A 20,753-nucleotide genomic window follows, 5' to 3' on the forward strand; every position below is an offset into this window, starting at 1 on the left:
GTTTAATTGCCATGGCTCAATACTTTGGAAGGATGGAAGATGTATTTTGGTAAGGCCACCAGCACTCTTCAACAGAGAAGGCTAAAGATGGGGCCTGTGCAGAACCACCCTTAGAAGTCAGAGAATTCCTTTTTGTAAAGCTTTGTTTATAAAGACAAATAAAATTACAGATTGATGTTTATTTTTCTTCTTTCAATTTATTATCATTTGTCTCATGTATGGAGAGGGGAGATTTACGTCAAAATTTAGTTTTGACTGATCAACAGTATGTCTACCAATTCCTTATCTTTAAAAAACTGGATGTATATAATTAACCTTATTTTGGTGTGGGGTGGAGGAGGATTTTGAACTGAGAATATTTTTGAAAACCTTACAGAAAACTTTGCTCCAAATCAGTGTGAAAACTATCATAGACACTAAAAACAATTGACTTATTTATTTTAGCAAGCCTGAAGGGCTATACCATATTTCCTAAGAACAGCTGCCCGGAAAAAGTTAATTACGGTAATTCTAGATTTGTCATGCACATATTTGTTTTGTTACTTTATTATGAAAAAATGCATTTATAAAAATGATTTTTTTCATTAAAAATGTTTTTTTCATTAAAAATTACCACAATTGGAAACATTTGAAAGTTATCTAAACTCCATCCATCACAGATGGCTGAACATGTGATTAGAAATTAGGTGTTTTGTGATTTCTTAGTTTCTATCCGTCTCTTCCCCTTCCTACCCATTAAAGTGTTTTTAAAATTTTATATTTGGGATTCACATTCTGGCATTTAAGCTCATATAAACCACCTGTCACTTGGTTTGAAGTTACTAGATTATATAAACTATTTGGGAAGTTGAAAAACTTTCCGCTTCAGCATGGGTTTTTGAGTGCAAGGTAGACATGAAACTGATATTATAAATTATACTTCAATGTCTTCTGTCCTGCACTAACATCCACACAGGTAAGGTAGAAACTCAAGTGCATTTTTTTTCTGAGTTCAAGTAACAATATGAAAACTGGTTAGAGGATTCCAATTGTCTTGTATTTTCTGTTGCTACCAAACCAAGTCTGAAGGAGAACAATACACCCAACTTCTAGTTTTGTTTCATGCATTCCAATTTGTTTAATCAGTCAGAATAGCACAACATAGATTCTGTTAATGAAGAGACTAACCATCCTGCTGCATTAAATGATCAGGCAATATAAAGTGCCAGCTGAACAATCAGAATAATTGCATGCTGTGGTTCTTGATGGCTGATAGCAAGTGGATGGGATGTCATATTTTTATGGCTTCGCGGTATGAACTAGTTTCCTATATATAGCAAAAAAAAAAAAAACATTTTGTGGAAAAAAATTATTCTAGCATTCAAATCTATATATTGGGACAAGTGAAGATTTTCATGTAGTAAATATATTCCTTTTGTGTTAAGGGGCCGTTTTGAATTATTGGATCTATATATACAGTCACCCCCCCCCCCCCAGTTGAAATGGATTCTTCACCCACAGATTCAACAATCTATGGCTTGAAACTATTCCCAAATTGTCAATTTTCAAGGCACTGCTAATGGTGAGTGCTGGATATATGACTAGCCCCTTTTTGCCAAAGTAGGAAGTGGGTGGCTGGTGCCAAAATGTTTTTGGTTTTGATTATTTCAGAATTCCAAATAAAGGAAACACAACTTATATGTATTTTTCCACTGTAATCAGAAGTAGCAAGTGAAGATACCAGTAAGAACATGATGATCATAAATAAAAAAAAAATTTCATCTTGTTATGCTAGATTTTTAAAAAACATTCCAGGGTGCACTATCTTTAGTCTGACTTTTCCCCAGATTGATAGAGCCTTTTCAAAACAGATTTCAGATGAAGGCTTCCACCTTGATAGAAGAAGCATACGTTTTTTGTTGCAGCTGGGCTGAAGACCTTGTGCTTGTTATTATGTCCCTTGTATGCAAGATCCCAAAAGAAATGTCAACAAGTTATTTTCCAGCAGTGATGGTTTAAAGACTAACAAGTTTTCTTTCTACCTGATAAACAGGTGCAGAAAAGTTTATTATAAGTGATCTTGCTTTTTTTTAAATATGCTTCAAGATTTCTTGTTGATTTTGTTGCAAAATAGTAGTAGGACCCAGTACATAATAAATCCACAAGCAAAAGGTTTACTTTGTAAAACTTGAGCAGGAATACAAAAACAAGAACAAAGAAAACCTCCACTCGAACACTACGTTGCCTGAACTAACCCTTAGGTAAACAACTTGCTAATTAATAGGCACCCATGAAGTCATAATTCCTTTCCCCATGAATTTTCTTCCCAATTTTTCCATGTAATTGTGCCAATGCGCTGCCTATTTTCTACTCTAATATGTAAATGAAGACTTTTGTTAATCTCTGTAGCTCTGGGTGTTTTCCCCTGGGAGCCTTCGGTATCACTTAGCTCTTCACTTGAATCCTTATCTAATGTTGCAGTTTCTGGCTCCTCTGACTGACCTTGGAGCCCTGTACTTTCTGAATCAGGTTTTTTCTAGAGAGAACCATCATTTCCCTGATTTGAATCTTCATCACTATGTTCCCCAGGAAATCCCACAATCCTCTCTAAATCATCAGTGAACCCACTAGCCTCAAGCTGTACTACAACAATATTATCATTTTATTACTGAAAGTGTAGTCAAATAATTATTGCAAGATAATTAAAACTTATTTCCTATATATGTAGCATTATTTGCTGATTATAATCTGATTATATGATTTTACACATTCTCAATCATAATTTTTGAAAGATTGTCAATATATGGTGTATGAACACTTTGTTAGTGTTCCTAAAGGGTTCAAAAATAGACTGTATTTTATTTTGATGTGGATTATACTTATTTTACTTTTGGCTAGCATTAACTTAGTCAGTCTTTGGATATGACAGTTCATCTGGTTCATCTTCTTATGTTTAACAGCAAGTCAGATAGGACTCGTCTGTGTTTCTTTTTATTATTTCTTATGCAGGAAATTAACCAGTGTAGTGACACCAGTTATTATGATATGTTTTATGTAAGCTCTTTTGAGTACTATATTTCCTCTGACTAGGTCTTTTGAAAAATGTTTAGGTTATACCTTCGTTTGAGGACCCCTGGTCTAGCATCTTGTTAGGTAGCGACATTATTGTTAAGTAGCTACATAAAGTTGAATCATAGTGTTGTACTATATTTGTACTCTCAGGAGGTGAACAGAGTTGTAGCGACATCTTTGGGACCATTTATTTATTTCCGGTATTTCTATCCTGTTCCTTCTCAACCCCCAAAGGGGGACTCAGGACGGCTTACATTTGGCAGCAATTTGATGCGTATAAAACAGCAATATAATAGCAATTAAAACAGTAAAAACAGTATTAATAGCTGTAACATCATCCCAGTCAATTCCATATCCAATTCCATGTCCAAAGTGCTATCTATGCCTGTTTTCCAAAAGCCTGGTCCCGGAAGCACAACTTCAATTTCTTCCTAAACGACAGGAGGGACGGAGCCGATCTTACCTCAGTGGGAAGCGAGTTCCACAGGAGGGGGGCCACAGCCAAGAAGGCCTTGTCCAAGAAGACCATTGTGCATATGTCGCCACTATAACACTGTGGATCCCATTGCTCAGTGGGCATCATAGCAGCATAGATCCCAATGTGAAATAGTTCACTCAGCAGGACACCCAGATAAACACTATCACATTTCATTAGAACGGTTTATATATTGTGTCAGGAATGTCATCATAAAGTTCCCAAATATAGCCTTTGATGCAAAATCTGGATACTTTACTTCAGCAGTGAGGCTTTCTTGATTCATGATGCTTGAGGAGAAATAACTAGTTTATAAGCTCCTTAAACAAAATCTTGATTATATGCATGCATGTTTAGAAAACAGGATTCAAAAGCATTCACTTTACAGGTGATTTGTTCCTTTTGTATAAGACAGTTATATTCACTGCTTGAAAATCGTACCTAATCCTCCCATTCCGGATTTTGCATTGGTAAGAACAATGCACATGGAACGTAAGAAAAGAAACAATTCAGAACAATGTGATCTTCCAGCAGTCACTTATAATTTACTTGTAACATTTGGTGACGCATTGTTGCAAATCCTGATTATAACTGTTGATAGAATATTTCAGGACTTAACCATGAAACAATTAGATCCATTTGGGAGCATGTGTTATTTGATTGAACTACCCCCAATATACATGTTGAAGAGTGCTTGTTTGACAATGCTTCCATCTCAAAATCTCCATGGACATAGAAAGTTTACATGAGGAATAAAACTGTCACTCAAGCATTGAAAGAAGTTTCAGTTTTGTAATAAAAGTGTGCTTATATATTATGTGAATTCGGGGTTCAACTGAGTTTTGGGAATACTGAGTGCATGGTGCTCATTATTATATATCAGGGATTTTTGTTGGAAACAATGGCTTTAAAAGTGACTTGGCAAGTATTACTGAAAAATCAGTAATACTTGTTACTGATTGGGGAAACCATGGGGAAACTGACCTGCCACTGCAGTCAATTTACAGTTAGGATGGGTTAGGTAAGACCAGCATCTCCAGGATGATAGAAGGAAAGCACATTTTAAAAATAACATCCTGACTCGCACAAAGCTCATTTTAAAAGACCCAGGAAACACTTCTGGATATACTCCAAAAGAGTTTACACATATTCTGTAGGACTTTTCGCCTTTTGTCATTGAACAGCAGCCTAAAACACTACATTACAAACCTCACTCGTGCAATTCTGGGAAATTATAGAAGATTCACCACATGGTGTGAATAGAAGAGGGGAAAGAGGTATTCAGAGTAAATAAGCAAAAAGCCCCAATTGGCTTACTTAATTAATCCCCTAGTTATCTGGAAAGTAGTTGTGTCCATCATTTATTTTCTGGCATTTAAATGGGATCAGTTGCCATGAAAAACATACCTCAGTACAGATTGCTGGATAAGGCACTGCCAATTCTGGACTGAAAACCTCCGTATGATGTCAAATATGAAGTAAATATACTTCTGTGAGACACAGAGTTGCATTATGTTCAGTTCTAGTGTTATGATCTACCGTATATACTTGAGTATAAGCTGACCCTAATATAAGCCGTGGCATCTAATTTTACCACAAAAAATTAGGAAAACTTAGAAGCCTAGGGTGGGAAATGCAGCAGGTACTGGTAAATTTCAAAATAAAAATAGATACCAATAAAATTACATTAATTGAAATATCAGTAGGTTAAATGTTTTTGAATATTTACCATATTTCAAAGAAAAACAGTAAACTAGCACTGTAAATGGAAAAGTAGGATCAACAAAAACAATATGGTATTAACAATACCATAATAATAATAATAATAATAATAATAATAACAACAACAACAACAACAAAAACAAAAACAATAATACTTCATTTGTATCCCGCCCTATCTCCTGATGGGGACTCGGGCCAGCTTCCAACATAGTAACAGGCAAACATTCAGTGCCTATATAAACATTAAACAATTCAGAGCTAGATATAGATCTATAATTATATATACTAATTTCACATATGCATTTTCCCCTGATATGTTTGCAAATCCTCTCTTTCTTTATGTGTATTTCCCTGTAATATCTGCAAGCCCTATATATCTGTATTCATCGCTCTCTCTCTATATAAAAGGTGGTCCCCTGACATTAAGTCCAGTCATGTCTGACTCTGGGGTGTGGTGCTCATCTCCATTTCTAAGCCGAAGAGCCAGCGTTGTCCGTAGACACCTCCAAGGTCATGTGGCCGGCATGACTGCATGGAGCGCCGTTACCTTCCCGCCGGAACGGTACCTATTGATCTACTCACATTTTGCATGTTTTCGAACTGCTAGGTTGGCAGAAGCTAGGGCTGACAGCGGAAGCTCACGCCGCTCCCCGGAATCGAACCTGCGACCTTTCGATCAACAAGCTCAGCAGCTCAGTGCTTTAACATACTGCGCCACCGGGGGCTCCCTCTCTCTCTCTATAATAATAATAATAATAATAATAAACCTTAATACCCCGCTACCATCTCCCGGAGGACTCGGTGCGGCTTACAAGAGGCCGACCCCAAATACATCAAGAAAAACAACACAGCAATACAGACAATAAATAACTCATAAACAAAGCAATAAACAATAACAGTAACTACCACGAGGCATTAAAAACCTATGGCAGGGCCAAATGTAATAATTAAAATTTTAAATAAATACATTTTAAATATATATATATAGGATTTGCAAAGACTTCCAAACATGTGAGGTGAAAATTCATATATAAAATTATTTATATATATATACACATATACATACACATACAGAGATATACAGATATATAAATAGCTCTATATATTTATTTATATCTATATAGGATTTGCAGAGACTTGCAACCATGTGAGGGGAAAATTCAAATAAAATAATGTATACATATAGATACAGACATACAGGTGTATGGAAATGTCTAGATATCTATATGTATATAGGATTTGCAAAGACCTGCAAACATGAGTGGAAAATTCATATATAAAATTAATGTATATAGATTGATGGAGATATGTAGGTACATAGGGATTGCAAAGACTTGTGACTAGGAGAGATTAACAGATATTTCAGGGGGAAATGCTTTTATAAGATTAATGGATATTCCTGACTTGCAAGTGCTTCTCAGACTCTCCAGTGAGCAAGGGAGTCTTTGGAAAAGAAAACACACTGTTAAGGGAGGGGAAGAAGAGAGAGAAATTAATCATATATTGCAAGCAATGGCCTCCAAGCTTTGCTGCCCGACTTGACCACATTACAAGCCAAGGGAGGCTTAGCTTATCTTCGAGTATACAGTGTTGTCTCGCTATTTCACAGTTCGCTTTTTGCAGACTCACTGTTTTGCGGGTTTTTAATAAATATTAATAAATATTAATGAAGCCAGCCCGATGAAACGATTGGGTAGATCTTTGGCTCCCTTCTCCTGCTGGATCAAGAACAGGAGAACAGCAAAGCCCACAGGGTGATCAGTTGATGGATTTATATTACATTAAACTCAATATGGCAAACTGAGGAAAAGAAGGAAGGGCTGACCTTGAGGCAAGATTGTTTTATCTACGCAGAGTCCTTCTTTAAACAAAGGCAATCCTAGAGGAGGAGGAGCGGGATACAGGAACTGATGATTTAGGCGACAAAAAAAAAAAAAAAAAAACAAAGAGAGGGAAATAAGAGAGAAGACTACGGAAGTGGAAGCCAACAAGTTGACTGGGAGATAGGAAGTGGTGGGATGTAGAAGGCCGGAACTTGAGGGAGAGACAGAAGGCCAGAAGTGGTCGGGAACACCATAGAAAGGCAGGAAGAGAAGGGAAAGAGGAGGTAATATGAAGCTGAAAGTAAGGAGATGTTATAGACAAAACGGCGTAAAAGGAAAATAACATTAAGGAGAGACATTTTGCAGTAAGTAAGGAATATGTATAAATATTAAAATAAATATACTGTCGTGTCCACACGATCACAGGTGTCCTTGAACGGAACACCCGCGATAAGTGAGGGAACACTGTATATGGTAACTGGTTCATTTAGCACTCTCAAATTGTTTATTTGTATTCACAAATGAACCAGATCATATAGGTTCACCTACCAAATATGGCAAGTTATAAAATCTGGAAAGTAACATTTCATGGGGAAATCACAAAATAATTCTGCAAATGTTTTCATACAGTAGGCCTTCCATGTTCACTGGGGGTAGGGTCACAGGACCCCTAAAAAAGTGGAAAAACTGCAAGTGAACGACCCCAATTTTATCTGAAAAAACATCTTTTTACAATCACTACTTCCTCCAATGCAATTTTCAACTGCAAGTCTTAGAAACCTGCAAAGATAAAACCCGTAGCAGTGGAGAGCTGACTCAACAAACATCCAAGAACAAAGTAAAAAATGTCCTTTAATTCTGAAATCTGTGAAATGATCTTCTGATCTTTTGATCTTTTAGAAAAAAGCCCAGCCATGTTGCATCTCCGGAACAAAACGGTGCAATTTGTGAGTTATGTTCCTGAATGTTTTCTTTTATGTCTCAGTAAGGACAGGAAGCAGGCATTCACTCAAAGTAGCAGACCTTTCTGGTGATATATCTATTCTTTTCCTGATATGTATGTTTATGCTTCTTTTTGTTTGGATGGTGGTATTGAAATGTTCACCATGAATGGCTATTGACATGTTTAATTAGCAAGTATGTAGTAAGAGAACCTGCTTTCCACCTACTGTGACCAGTTGGTATTGACAAGAAAGCCACGTAAACTCAATAGATCACTGTCGGCATGCTGAAAGCAGCAGAAAAAATATGATCTTTCCAGCATCCTGGGAGAGTTGGGAGGCTCTTTGGCTTTGTATATAAGATTGCAACTTTTTCGGGAGATGCCATTTAGGAGATTTCAGCAATCTATTACTAATGTTCCAGCTGTTTTATACAAATATCACATCAGGCACATGTTGTCAGTACTTCAGAATGGCTAGTATTTAAAAAGCAATAATTTCAAGAGAGCTCATAGATGTGTAAAGAGAAATGTCCATTGAAGAACTGAGAAAAAAGGTGCATTTATAATCTTGTTGCTGTACAGACATTTTTTCTTGTATCATGCCTGTATCCTTGAAGCTGTCATTTTCCTATAACAGCAAGATTCATTCTTGCCTACCTCAGTTGAAATTTTAATTGCCCTACTAAAACTTTCTTATGAGCGGAAGAATGGATACACACACACACACAACACACACAGACACTTTGATATAGTTTGATTAGCCACCAAAATGTATTGCAACCTATATATAGACCTCAGGAACACATTTTTTAAGAAAGGGTAGGAGACAGTTGTTGGCACATGACAGGGAATACTATTTTTCAACATCTACACAGGGAAAGAGTTAACATTTGATTCTTAATTTTGCATTAGCCTCATAAGCCATAACGTAGGATGCTATTATTCAGTCAGGAGGTCTTGTGCATTATGCCATTGAGTATTGCTGGGAAAATGGAGTCAGGTATTCCGGAAGTGTACCAAAGTGCATTCCTTGGATGATTCTTTGGCCTGCCCACTTGACAGCCACATCGGGACTGTGGCACAGCTGGCTGGGAGTCAGCTGCATTAAGATCACTACTGACCGAAAGGTCATGAGTTCGAAGCCAGCCCAGGTTGGAGTGAGCTTCTGACCTTTGTGTAGCTTGCTGACGACCTTTGCAGCCTGAAAGACAGTTGCATCTGTCAAGTAGGAAATTTAGGTACTGCTTATGCGGGGAGGCTAATTTAACTAATTTACGACATAAAATTTCCAGTAAGCAAGCGAAAAAGAATGAGGAAGTACTCCCTCAGTGTCACAAATGGACGGTGAAGCAACAGCTCCCCTGGTGGCCAGAATACCCTCATGAAAGCTGGAATGTTAACTAGCCTCTGTATGTCTATGTATATATATGTTGTGTGTCTATGGCATTGAATGTTTGCCATGTATATGTACATTGTAATCCGCCCTGAGTCCCCTGCGTAGTGAGAAGGGTGGAATATAAATGCTGTAAATAAATAAATAAATAAACTAATGTAAACCCACAGAATTAATTATTTGATGGTAAGTCAATTGCTTTAAATAGATGTACTTTATTTGGGACTGGGAATTTGATTTATGCTTTAGCACTTGCTCTCATATAGGATTTAGTTTGAGTCTGATGTCCACAGAACCAGAACCAGGGATTGAGGGGTACCCGTGTGTGCTTTTTGTGTGTGCTTTAAATAATTTTATGCATTTTTTTGTCACTGCAGGTTTTATCACATGCAGAAAGAAGCATTACTCCATGGAACAATGTTTTGAGTTCCTGCTGTCACATTACAGTAGCCGGAGTCATTGTGCATTATTTCCAATATTCCTAATGTCAACTACTCTATAAATCCAGGTAAGTGTATTTCTATCCTTATGTGCACTTTATTTGCATTGTGGCATGAAAGTTAATGAGAAAACAAGAATTAAAAGGATAAAAAAGTAAATTCATATCACATTCAATGATATCTGTCTACCTGTAGAAAGGTGGGCAGTACAATGGATCTCCCACCAACTTCCCCTTAGAGGATCCCTGATGCACTCATGATATATCCTTCATTGGTGTGGTGATTTTCTGGTCTGATGGTCTTACAAAAGATCATTTCCTTTTATCTGCTCTTCATTGCAGAAAGGATTTTCTGCAGAGCTGAAAAAAAAAGAAGTTTTGTTGTAGGAGTTGATGTGTGTAAAGAACTACTGATAATTCCTAATTTATTTCTTAATTGACAACTCAAACTGTGTGCCATACTCAAACAGTTCAGCTAATAGATCCATGCAAATTCATAGCAGTTTGTTGTGGCAGCATGTTGGTTACTGATGTCAATGTTTTACTAATATTATGCTACATTTTACCTGTTTCCACGAACGCTTGATAACAGAAGGTGATATATAAGATGCTTCTTTTTCAATAGTGTTGTATTTGGTGGCCAATTGCTCTTAAATACATCTCTCTTACATACCAACTATGTCTTGCTGTAATTTTTAGGGCTGTATTCAGTTGTTGGTCTGCTTGCACAATATTTATAATGCTTATGCAAAATTGTGTTAATCCTTGAACACATATAAAATCCTATCCGGCATTCTCACCATTCAATACAACTTAGCTATATGTTATCCAAATCAGTTGATCTCGTCGTGATTCTACCACTAATAATCAACTTACAAAGATCAGCAAAAATTGGCTGGACTTTTTCCCACTAGACGTTTTTTCCAGGCAGTCTCTTGGAATTAACTAGGATACTTGAAAAATTGCTTAAACGGGTTTGCTTAACTCTCTTTTTCTATCCTTGCAAGCAAAACAGCTCGTTATAAATAAATATCTTAATACTGTGAAGACACCATGTGGATCAAATTAGGTCTTTGGGATGAATAGCTACTTGCGGCAAGGTTTGATTTCACTTTTTTTGTCAATTTTCATTGATTTTGTATAGCCAGCAAACATTGTTTCATATAACCTATTGACTGAGAGTTTCAGATGTAAAGTCTGTATTCTGCAGTGCTTACAACTAGGGAGTTTTGTTCAAGCTAGGATCTCAGACATTCATTCGGAGAGGAAAAGTATACCCTTTGGCAACCCTATAAATAACAATCAGAGAAATGAGATATAATTCAAAATGTAGAAGTAATTATAGGGGATAAAAAGCATAGAAACTTTGAAACAAAATAGACTATGGATTTAGGCAAGAATAGTTTATGCAAAGAAATTGATAAATATGCCCTTAATACTGATTTGGGGAAAAGATTTGAATATATTATATATGTGCTACTTATGTCTGTAAGACTTCAAAGACTATTTACCCAAATAAGCAAGTTGTCTTTGTGATGGCAATGATTTAATAGAACTATGATCCACATTTGGTGGGATTATATGTGTATACATGCACACACAGTATGACCCTCACATGCCTGCAGGGCTGGTATCCATGAAGTTATCTTCCTACATCCAACAAAATATGTCCTCACTTGGAATGTGTAGGTTCTCCAGGTAATTATATGATATACGTCTACCAGAAGCTGCCATGGAGTGTCACGGGCACATTTATGAAAAAAAATGACTCTAGGAATTTTCTAGGTCCTCGAAGGTGACTCTGTGGTAACTTCTGTTATTCATTCCAATAGGATTCACTATTTTCCATGGTTTTCGGTTTCCATGGTAAGTTTCTTGAACACATCCCCATGGATATCTTACTATAGATATAAGTATGGCACTGTATTAAAGGATATATTGGTTATAAAATTTAATTTGCTTCTATTATTATGTTGTTAGATTATGTGTAACTCTTATGTTCAACACACTCAGTATCACACATTTTAACTGTGGGCTATATGTTGCTGATTAATCTGAACACAGGCTACAAACAGTAGAAATGTGATAAATAAAAATTAGAACACTCTGCTACCATAGGTATTGTTTTAGGCTGCAATACTTTACCCACTAGTCTGGGATAAGTTCTTATGGGATAGGGAGAGCAAAACAAGATATACTATAATGCAGAACAAAGAATTTAGTGTCGTTGAAGGCTTTCATCGTCAGAATCCCTGGTTTGCTGTGAGTTTTCCATCTCCTGATGTTTTGCCCACATATATGGCAGGCATCCTCAGAGGTTGTGAGGTCTGTCAGAAACTAGGCAAGTGAAGGTTTATACATCTGTCCAGGGTGGGAGAAAGAGCTCTTGTCTGCTTGAGGCAAGTGTGAAGGTTGCAATTGGCCACCTTGATTAGCATTCACTGGCCTTGCAGCTTCAAAGCCTGGCTGATCAGTGCTAATCAAGGTGGCCAATTGAAACATTCACACTTGCCTCCAACAGACAAGAGTTCTTTCCCTCACCCTGGACATTCCACCAATATATAAACGTCACTTGCCTAGTTTCTAATACAGCTTAAATGGCCATACAGCCCAGAAAACTCACAGTAACCCAAAGAATTAACCCAAACTCACAGTGACCCAAAGAACCCATAGTGAGTATTGAAATCTCACTATGATACTTGACAATATTGAATGAGAATTGCTAGCTTTAGTTGGAAAGAAGGGTAGAAAATTTGTATGCATGTTGACAAATAATAGTAATAATAATAATAATCTTACACCCCACCATCATCTCCCCAAAGGGACTCGGGGCAGCTTACATATGGGACAGAATGTCCACAAGACATAAAAGCTAAACAATCCATTAAAACAAAAACCCAATAACATAGTAAAATATAATAATCCAGATAAACAGAATTAAATAAAACATAAGAAAATAAAACACCAGTATTGAAATTCCATTGAAACAATGCTCGATGAAGACCAATAACCAGAAATACTAAAATGGATGTGAACAGGCTATAAAAAGTGAGGTTTATCTATCCCACCTTTGCTTTATATTTTATTACCATTTATTACCATATTTTTGTAAATTACATGTTTTAATTGCTATAAAAACAAATACTGTTGAGATATCTATTATCATCAACACATCTGCTATTCTCCATTGATCCCACACAGGATCTGCTGTTATGATTCAGTTTTCAACAGAGTTAATACATTCACTGATGTTGAACTCTACATTTTTCTCGCACCACTTTCATTTTATTATTAAGTGCACATGTTCAAGGTTCCTTACTTGACCTATTTTCCTGAAACAAAGCCCTTTCCATTTTTTTTGTAAAATTTAAATGGAAATAAACATAATAACCTTTATTTACAATGATGTTTTAGCCAAAGAATGCAATATAAAACATATACAATCAAAGACAAAGACCCCACAGCACTAAAACACTTTTGTGTTAGGTTTGGAGAAGGTGAAAGAGAGACAGCAATTGCAATTGCAAAAGCTACATTCCAGCATGTTTTGACAAAGGCATCTACAAGTGCTACACAACAAGATCCTACTCTTTAAATGCCTTAGAATCATACTGGAAGACCTAGAAAGACATTCTCTGTAGGCCTCCAGCATCTATATCTATAAATTTCCTACTGGCGTCCAACGGGGAAGCAAAACTCTAAAACCCCTCCACAAAACTCTACCAAAATTGCCATGCCCCAAGGACAACCCACTAGGTACAAACTAATCCACTCAGAAATCAAAACCACACAACAACAACCACAAAAAACGGCAAAACAACTGAGCATGCGCACTGGTGCAAACTCCCCGGCGCGCGCGCACGCATGGCCCCTCACCCCCCCCCCCGCACGGCACACACACGCGCGCGCGTGCGCCCCTTCACACCCCCCACGCGGCATTACATCCATAGAATACAGTTGAAAGGGACACTCCAAGCCTCGCCGCGCCGCATCCCCTCCGGAAAGACATGCCCCCTCCCTTCGCCCCACCCCTTCCCTCCCTGATTGACTCCTGGAAGGAAAGGGGTGGGGTGAAGGGAGGGGGCGTGTCTTTCCGGAGGGGGTGGGAGGAGGGAAGGAGTGAGTCACGGAGGAAAGGGGTGGGGCGAAGGGAGGGGGTGTGTCTTCTTCTTCCTCTCCAAACCCTGCCCCCTCCCTTCGCCCCACCCCTTCCCTCCGTGACTTACTCCTTCCCTCCTCTCACCCCCACCGGAAAGACACGCCCCCTCCCTTCCTGGGATTTATAGATCACCTACAATCAAAGAGCATTCTGGACTCCACCAATGATGGAAGTGAACCAAACTTGGCACACAGAACTCCCATGACCAACAGAAAATACTTGAAAGGTTTGGAGGGCATTGACCTTGAGTATGGGAGTTGTAGTTCACCGACATCCAGACAGCACTGTGGACTCAAACAATGATGGATCCGGACCAAACTTGGCATAAGAATTCAATACGCCCAAATATGAACACAGATGGAGTTTGAGGGAAATAGACCTTGACATTTGGGAGTTGTAGTCACTGGGATTCAGAGTTCACCAACACTCAAAGAGCATCCTGAACCCCACCAACGACAGAATTGGGGCAAACATGCCACACTGAACCCCCATGACCAACAGAAGATACTCAAGTTTACACACAAGCATAAAGAAGGGGGAGGAAGGAGGGATGCCAGAGAGAGAGAGAGAGAAAGAGAGAAAGAGGGGAAAGGAAGGAGTGTGAGAGAGAGAAAGAGGGAAAGAGAGCGAGGGAAGGAAGGAAGAGAGGCCAGGCAGAGACTTCAAAACTCTTACTAAAAGGCCACAGCAACGCGTGGCAGGGCACAGCTAGTGATTCTATAAGTTGATCTAGACCGCCAACATGATTCTGTGGTCAACCTCCACTGGAGCCCAACCTCCACTGGAGGTTGATCATAGGATCATGCTGAAAGTCAAGAGAGCATGTTTCTCTAGATATTTCCTTCAGATACTGTGCCAAATAGAAGCCAAATCATTGTTCATTTCAGGGAAGACCACATGAAATCTTATTACGCAAAGGGTCCTAGAATGGACCCCACATTTAAAATACAGGCCTACAGTAATGTGCTCATGGATAACAATTATGTAATTGGGAAAAGATCTGTAATTACAGTAGAGTCTCGCTTATCCAACAAAAATGGGCTGGCAGAGCGTTGGATAAGCAAAAATGTTGGATAATAAGGAGGGATTAAGGAAAAGCCAATTAAATGTCAAATTATGTTATGATTTTACAAATTAAGCACCAAAACATCATGTTTTACAACAAATCGACAGAAAAAGCAGTTCAGTGCATGGAAACATTATGTAGTAATTACTGTTTTTATTAATTTAGCACCAAAACATCGCAATGTATTGAAACAGCTGTGGATCCAGGCAGGAGGCAGACTGCATTATATAATACAGAACATTGGATGAGCAAAAATTGGATAACCGAGGCTCTGCTGTAGTTCCAAAACTGGTTCATCTAGCAATGTTCTTGTACAGATGAAAAAAAACAAAGAACTACACCAGACGACTTACTATTATTATAACAAGACTGGTTGGATCAATTATCCAATGGTGAATAGGTAGATATAATTGGTACAGTAGTGTTCAGGCTAGTATGTTATAACTTTATTTCTTCATAATATGATTAAGGTTTCTGGACAGAGTAGTATTTTTGAAATAATGGCATTAAAAATTATGAAAGGTTACTGCAGTTCCTTTTTAAGGGAGGGGGTCACATTTTTCTGCAAGTTATTTATTAACTGATTACAATTGCTGAAATATCTTACCATATTTTGGTTGTTTAAAGTGTTATCTGTTATAAGTTCATGCATTTGTTCCATCTGTTTTGGAAGCTTTGCTTCTGTAGAGTATTGTCATTTCCACTGTTTCTCACTTTCTGTTTCAGTGGTTGGTTGACTCTATACTTTTGTGTTTTCTAGGAACTTTATTTTAGTCATGTTTAACAATAATACTTAAACTTAAGAAAGGATCTATCTACACTGTAGAATCAATGCAGTTTGACACCAATTTAACTGCCATGGCACAGTGCTATGGAATCATGGGAGGTGTAGTTTGATAAGGCATGAGCAGTCTTTGGAAGAGAAGGCTCAAGAGGTCATAAAATTACAACTCCAAGGACCCCAAGGACATTGAGCTATGGCCGCCAGTGTGATGTCAAACTGTATTAATTTGAAGTGTAGATGCACCCAATTTAGTTAACTTCTGTTTATTTCAATACTAGGTTCTTGTAGGTTTTTTTGGGCTATAGGGCCATGTTCTAGAGGCATTTCTCCTGACGTTTCGCCTGCATCTATGGCAAGCATCCTCAGAGGTAGTGATGCTTGCCACAGATGCAGGCGAAACGTCAGGAGAAATGCCTCTAGAACATGGCCCTATAGCCCGAAAAAACTTACAAGAACCTAGTGATTCTAGCCATGAAAGCCTTCGACAATACATATTTCAATCCTGTTCTTTGCAGATAGGAATTCTCAAAGGTAGCTCAATGAAGAAATGATTTACAAAAATCCTCTTTATTCAGTAAAAAGTGACAAAAGGTCACAGACAAGTAATAATAAATACCAACATGTCTCGTAATTGTAAAATATAAGAACTTAGGAAAGAAAATTCTAACGTGTTGAAAATGTGTTCAACATTTGATAAGGTATTGAACCAATTGATGTATTTTCGTTTTTTGTTTTTGCATCCAAACCGTAAAAATGTATTGAAATGAAAAAGAACTGTTTTCCATTTGTTTTTGCCACATTATGCACTTGAACAAAGTTGATTGTGTCATTTATATCTTTCAAAAATAAAGTGTATCACAAAATCTGGAGTCAAATGTAATCAACTCATACCTAGCACACATTTAACAGTTGTAAAAATATATCTGAGTGAAATCAATCTGCAAAACAAAAACAGCATTGAAAAAATAATGTTATTGTAATATGTGGTAAGACTTGCTTTTTTCATGTCAGGAGTGACTGCAAATCACTTCTGGTGTGAGAGAATTGGCTATCTGTAAAGACGTTGGCTATCTGTAAAGACGATGTTTTGATGTTTTACCATCCTTGTGGGAAGCTTCTCTCATGTCCCCGCATGGGGAACTGGAGCTGACAGAGGGAGTTCAACCCGATCTCCCCAGCTTCGAACCACTGACCTGTCAGTCACCAGTCCTGCTGGCACAAGGGTTTAACCCATTGTGCCACTGAGGGCTCCTGTAAGAATTGCTGGATGTAGTTTAAAACATTAGCAGATTGAAGTGAAGTATCCATTCACTCCTTGTATGCAAGAGAAAATCCTCTAAGCCTACTTTGGCGGAATGTGGATGGGAAGACAACTAACTTGGTTTGTTGGTTTGCTCATACTTTATATGAGAGTAGCTAGTGTGCTGGACCATGGAGAGAAGAGGAACTTCTAAGCCAGTGGATCTTAACTTGTGGGTTCCCATGTGTTTTGACCTACAAATCCCAGAAATCCCAGCCACTTTACAACTATTAGGATTTCTAGGAGTTGCAGACCAAAAAATCCGGGGACCCATAAGTTGAGAACCTCTATTCCAGAGGTTCTCAACCTGTGGGTCCCCAGATGTTTTGGCCTTCAAGTCCCAGAAATCCTAACAGCTGGTAAACTGGCTGGGATTTCTGGGAGTTGTAGGCCAAAACACCTGGGGACCCACAGGTTGAGAACCACTGCTCTATTCTAAGCAAATTGTGATCAGTGATGGGCGGGAGTTTTGATTTGTACAGTAGGCCTTCCAGTTTCATGTGGGTTAGGGTTCAGGAACTCCATCAAAATGGGAAAATCATGCATAAAATCATGCTGAAGGCTTTCATGGCTGGAATCACTGGGTTGCTGTGAGTTTTCTGGGCTGTATGGCCATGTTCCAGAAGCAATCTCTCCTGATGTTTCATAATAGATGCAGGCAAAACATAAGGAGAGAATGCTTCTGGATCATGGCCATACAGCCCAGAAATTCACAGCAACCCACTTATTTTTAACCTGAGAGAACTGCTCTGGGAATCTCTCAATCCTCCAGAACAGGAGTCCTCAAACTTTTTAAACAGAGGACCAGATCACAGTCCCTCAAATGGTTGAAGGGCCGGATTATAATTTGAAAAAAGCATGAATGAATTCCTATGCAGACTGCACATATCTCATTTATAGTGCAAAAAACACTTTAAAACAATACAATAATTAAAATGAAGCACAATTTTAACAAATATAAACTTATTAGTATTTCAGCGGGAAGTTTGGGCTGATGAGATAGGATTGTTGTTGTTGTGTGTTTTCAAGTCATTTCAGACTTAGGATGACCCTGAGCGAGGGCTGGGTAAATGACCTTGGAGGGCCGTATCCGGCCCCTGGGCCTTAGTTTGGGGACCCCTGCTCCAGAATAACTCATGTGATCAACTTTCAAATCCATCAGTTAAAAAAGTTAAACTCACACATGTGGACAATTGATAGGATTTTTCTTGGCAGCGTCATTTCCAACTCAGAACCGGGGTGGGGTGGAGGGTGAATGGCCAATCCTACTCAGTGTTTAAATTCATCTCTCCTCACATGGAATTTTTTTAAGACAGAAAAGATGGAGTCTGCAACATATTTATCAACAGTATTTTGCTATACCAGAGTTAAAAATAGGAAATGACTTCTGAGAAATAGATTCTGTGGAGTTGTGTACAGTGATGAAAAGGCCTAGATAAAGAAGAGAAAGCCTTTTTATCTTAACATTCTGCCTGATGACTCCATTTAGGCTATCTCATCTCACTTGGACTCTATATCATGTTTGACATGTTTATATTGTACATTAAGCTTTTGTATTGTTTGTAAGCCTTTTTAATTGTAAGACAGTTTGGATATAAAGTTTGTATCAATAAATCTGAGAACAAAACTTCAGTGAAAAAATTGTGTTCAATAAATGGGGAGAATGAAAAATGATGATGGGGTTGTTTTGCTCTTTTGAAAAGACATTCACACAGGACAGAGAGGTTTTTTTTTAATAGAGTATAATCTTCCCTGCCATGCTGCTCCATGAAATGGAAAAATTAGGTACTGTATCAAAGATTTTGGTATAAATAATGTGGGTCAGGGTGGGGAGCCAGCTAGGGCTAAAAAAATCTGATTCATCATTATGAGCTAGTAATTATCAGCTGGTTGATCTATGTTCTCTTTTTTTTAAATGCCATTCCTTGAATGAAAAATAAAACATTTTCATCCCCCAAACTATGATAAAGTCTTTGCCTCTCAAGCTCATGAGGCGATGCATGATAATAATTCAGAAAACATTTCAGAAAACGAAATATATGTCTGAAAAAGACTTAGTACAGAAAATATTGAGTGCAGTACTAAAATTAAAAAGTAGCAAATTATATTAGAAGCCTGCTGACTATCAAGAGCAGCCATGGGCAAACTTCAACCCTCCAGTTGTTTTGGACTTCAACTCCCACAATTCCTACCAGCAGTTAGGAATTTTGGGAGTTGAAGTCCAAAACACCTGGAGGGCTGACGTTTGCCCATGCCTGATATTGAGAAAAAGAAGAAATAATCTAACCTCTGCTTAATGTATTTTCGAAGGCTTTCATGGCTGGAATCACTGGGTTGCTGTAAGTTTTTTGGGCTATATGGCCAAGCATTCTCTCCTGATGTTTCACTTGCATCTATAGCAGGCATCCTCAGAAGTTGTGAGCTCTGACCTCACAACCTCTGAGGATGCCTGCCACAAATGCAGGCGAAATGTCAGAAGAGAATGCTTCTGGAACATGGCCATACAGCCCAAAAAACCTTACAGCAACCCAGTGATTCTTATAATAATCCAGTAATCTCTGTTTCCTTGGGAGAGTATCACACATTCATAATGTTGCTGTCACAACAAGCAAACAAATAAATACAACATGTATAGTCATCAGTCTAGCCTCTTTAGTTGTAAAAGAGTAACCCTTTCACATGCTCAGTTGTACTGTAGCACTCAGTATTCATAGATTCCGCATCCATAGATTCCGCCATTCACAGCTTAAAAATATTTTTTAATCACAGAAATCAAACCTTGATTTCCCTTGAGGGACATCATTTTGAGGAACATCATTTTACTATGCCATTGAGCATTCACAGATTTCGGTGTTGACAGGGAATCCTGGAACGAAATCCCAGGAGATACCAAGAGACCACTGGATTACCATGATTCTCCCACCTAATTGCCATTACTGTTCCATAGGAATTTCTGAGATTTGTAGTTTTTGGGGAGCACTGTTTGTTTGTTTGTTTACTTCATTTATATCCCACCTTTCTCACCCCGCAGGGAACTCAAGGCGGCTTGCAAAAATTACATGCTGTATCATAAAACAACAATAAAACAAACTATATTATAAAACAGTTAAAACATATAAACAATTAACATACATAAAAGCAACAACACAAATTAAAAACATATCCGATTAAAACATAACAAAGTGCTGAGTCTTGGTTTCCATACTTATTGATTTTCCATACTTATTGATTTTTTGGGTGAAAATTCTGAATATCCTTCCCTAAATGGCAAACCCAATGATTCATAGGATGTTTCCATAGCAGAGCAGTAGAACCACAGTGCTATAACTATAAAAATGCACCCTAAGATTGCATTAACTTCTACTCTCTGGAGTATCAAATGTTATTAAAGTTGCAAAGGTTCCCAGTTTTCCCTTGTAGCCATTCTCACTACCTTCACCTTCCTTATCTAGCCTAACAACCCTTACGTTTCCTGAGCTTTGCAGATACTGCCTAGGTCCCAGTTACTTTAGAACACAACTTCCCAAATGTTTGTGTGTCGGCTACAATGTATAGGTGTGTCACACAAACATAATAAGAACCTTCTGAGTCTATGCAA

The 20,753-nt window shown here is 38.0% G+C and overlaps 1 protein-coding gene across 1 annotated transcript in view; it reads left to right on the top strand.

Annotated features, from left to right (window-relative positions):
* The window catches only part of LOC132771077 (heparan sulfate glucosamine 3-O-sulfotransferase 1-like), a 126,546-nt gene that overhangs the window by 61,359 nt on the left and 44,434 nt on the right, over window positions 1-20,753 (top strand). The window contains exon 2 of the mRNA XM_060768689.2: window positions 9,785-9,915. The gene's annotated coding sequence lies outside the window, so the exon portion shown is untranslated. The remainder of the gene's footprint in view (window positions 1-9,784; window positions 9,916-20,753) is intronic.

Source organism: Anolis sagrei, chromosome 3 (assembly GCF_037176765.1).
Source record: "Anolis sagrei isolate rAnoSag1 chromosome 3, rAnoSag1.mat, whole genome shotgun sequence".
NCBI lineage: Eukaryota > Metazoa > Chordata > Lepidosauria > Squamata > Dactyloidae > Anolis > Anolis sagrei.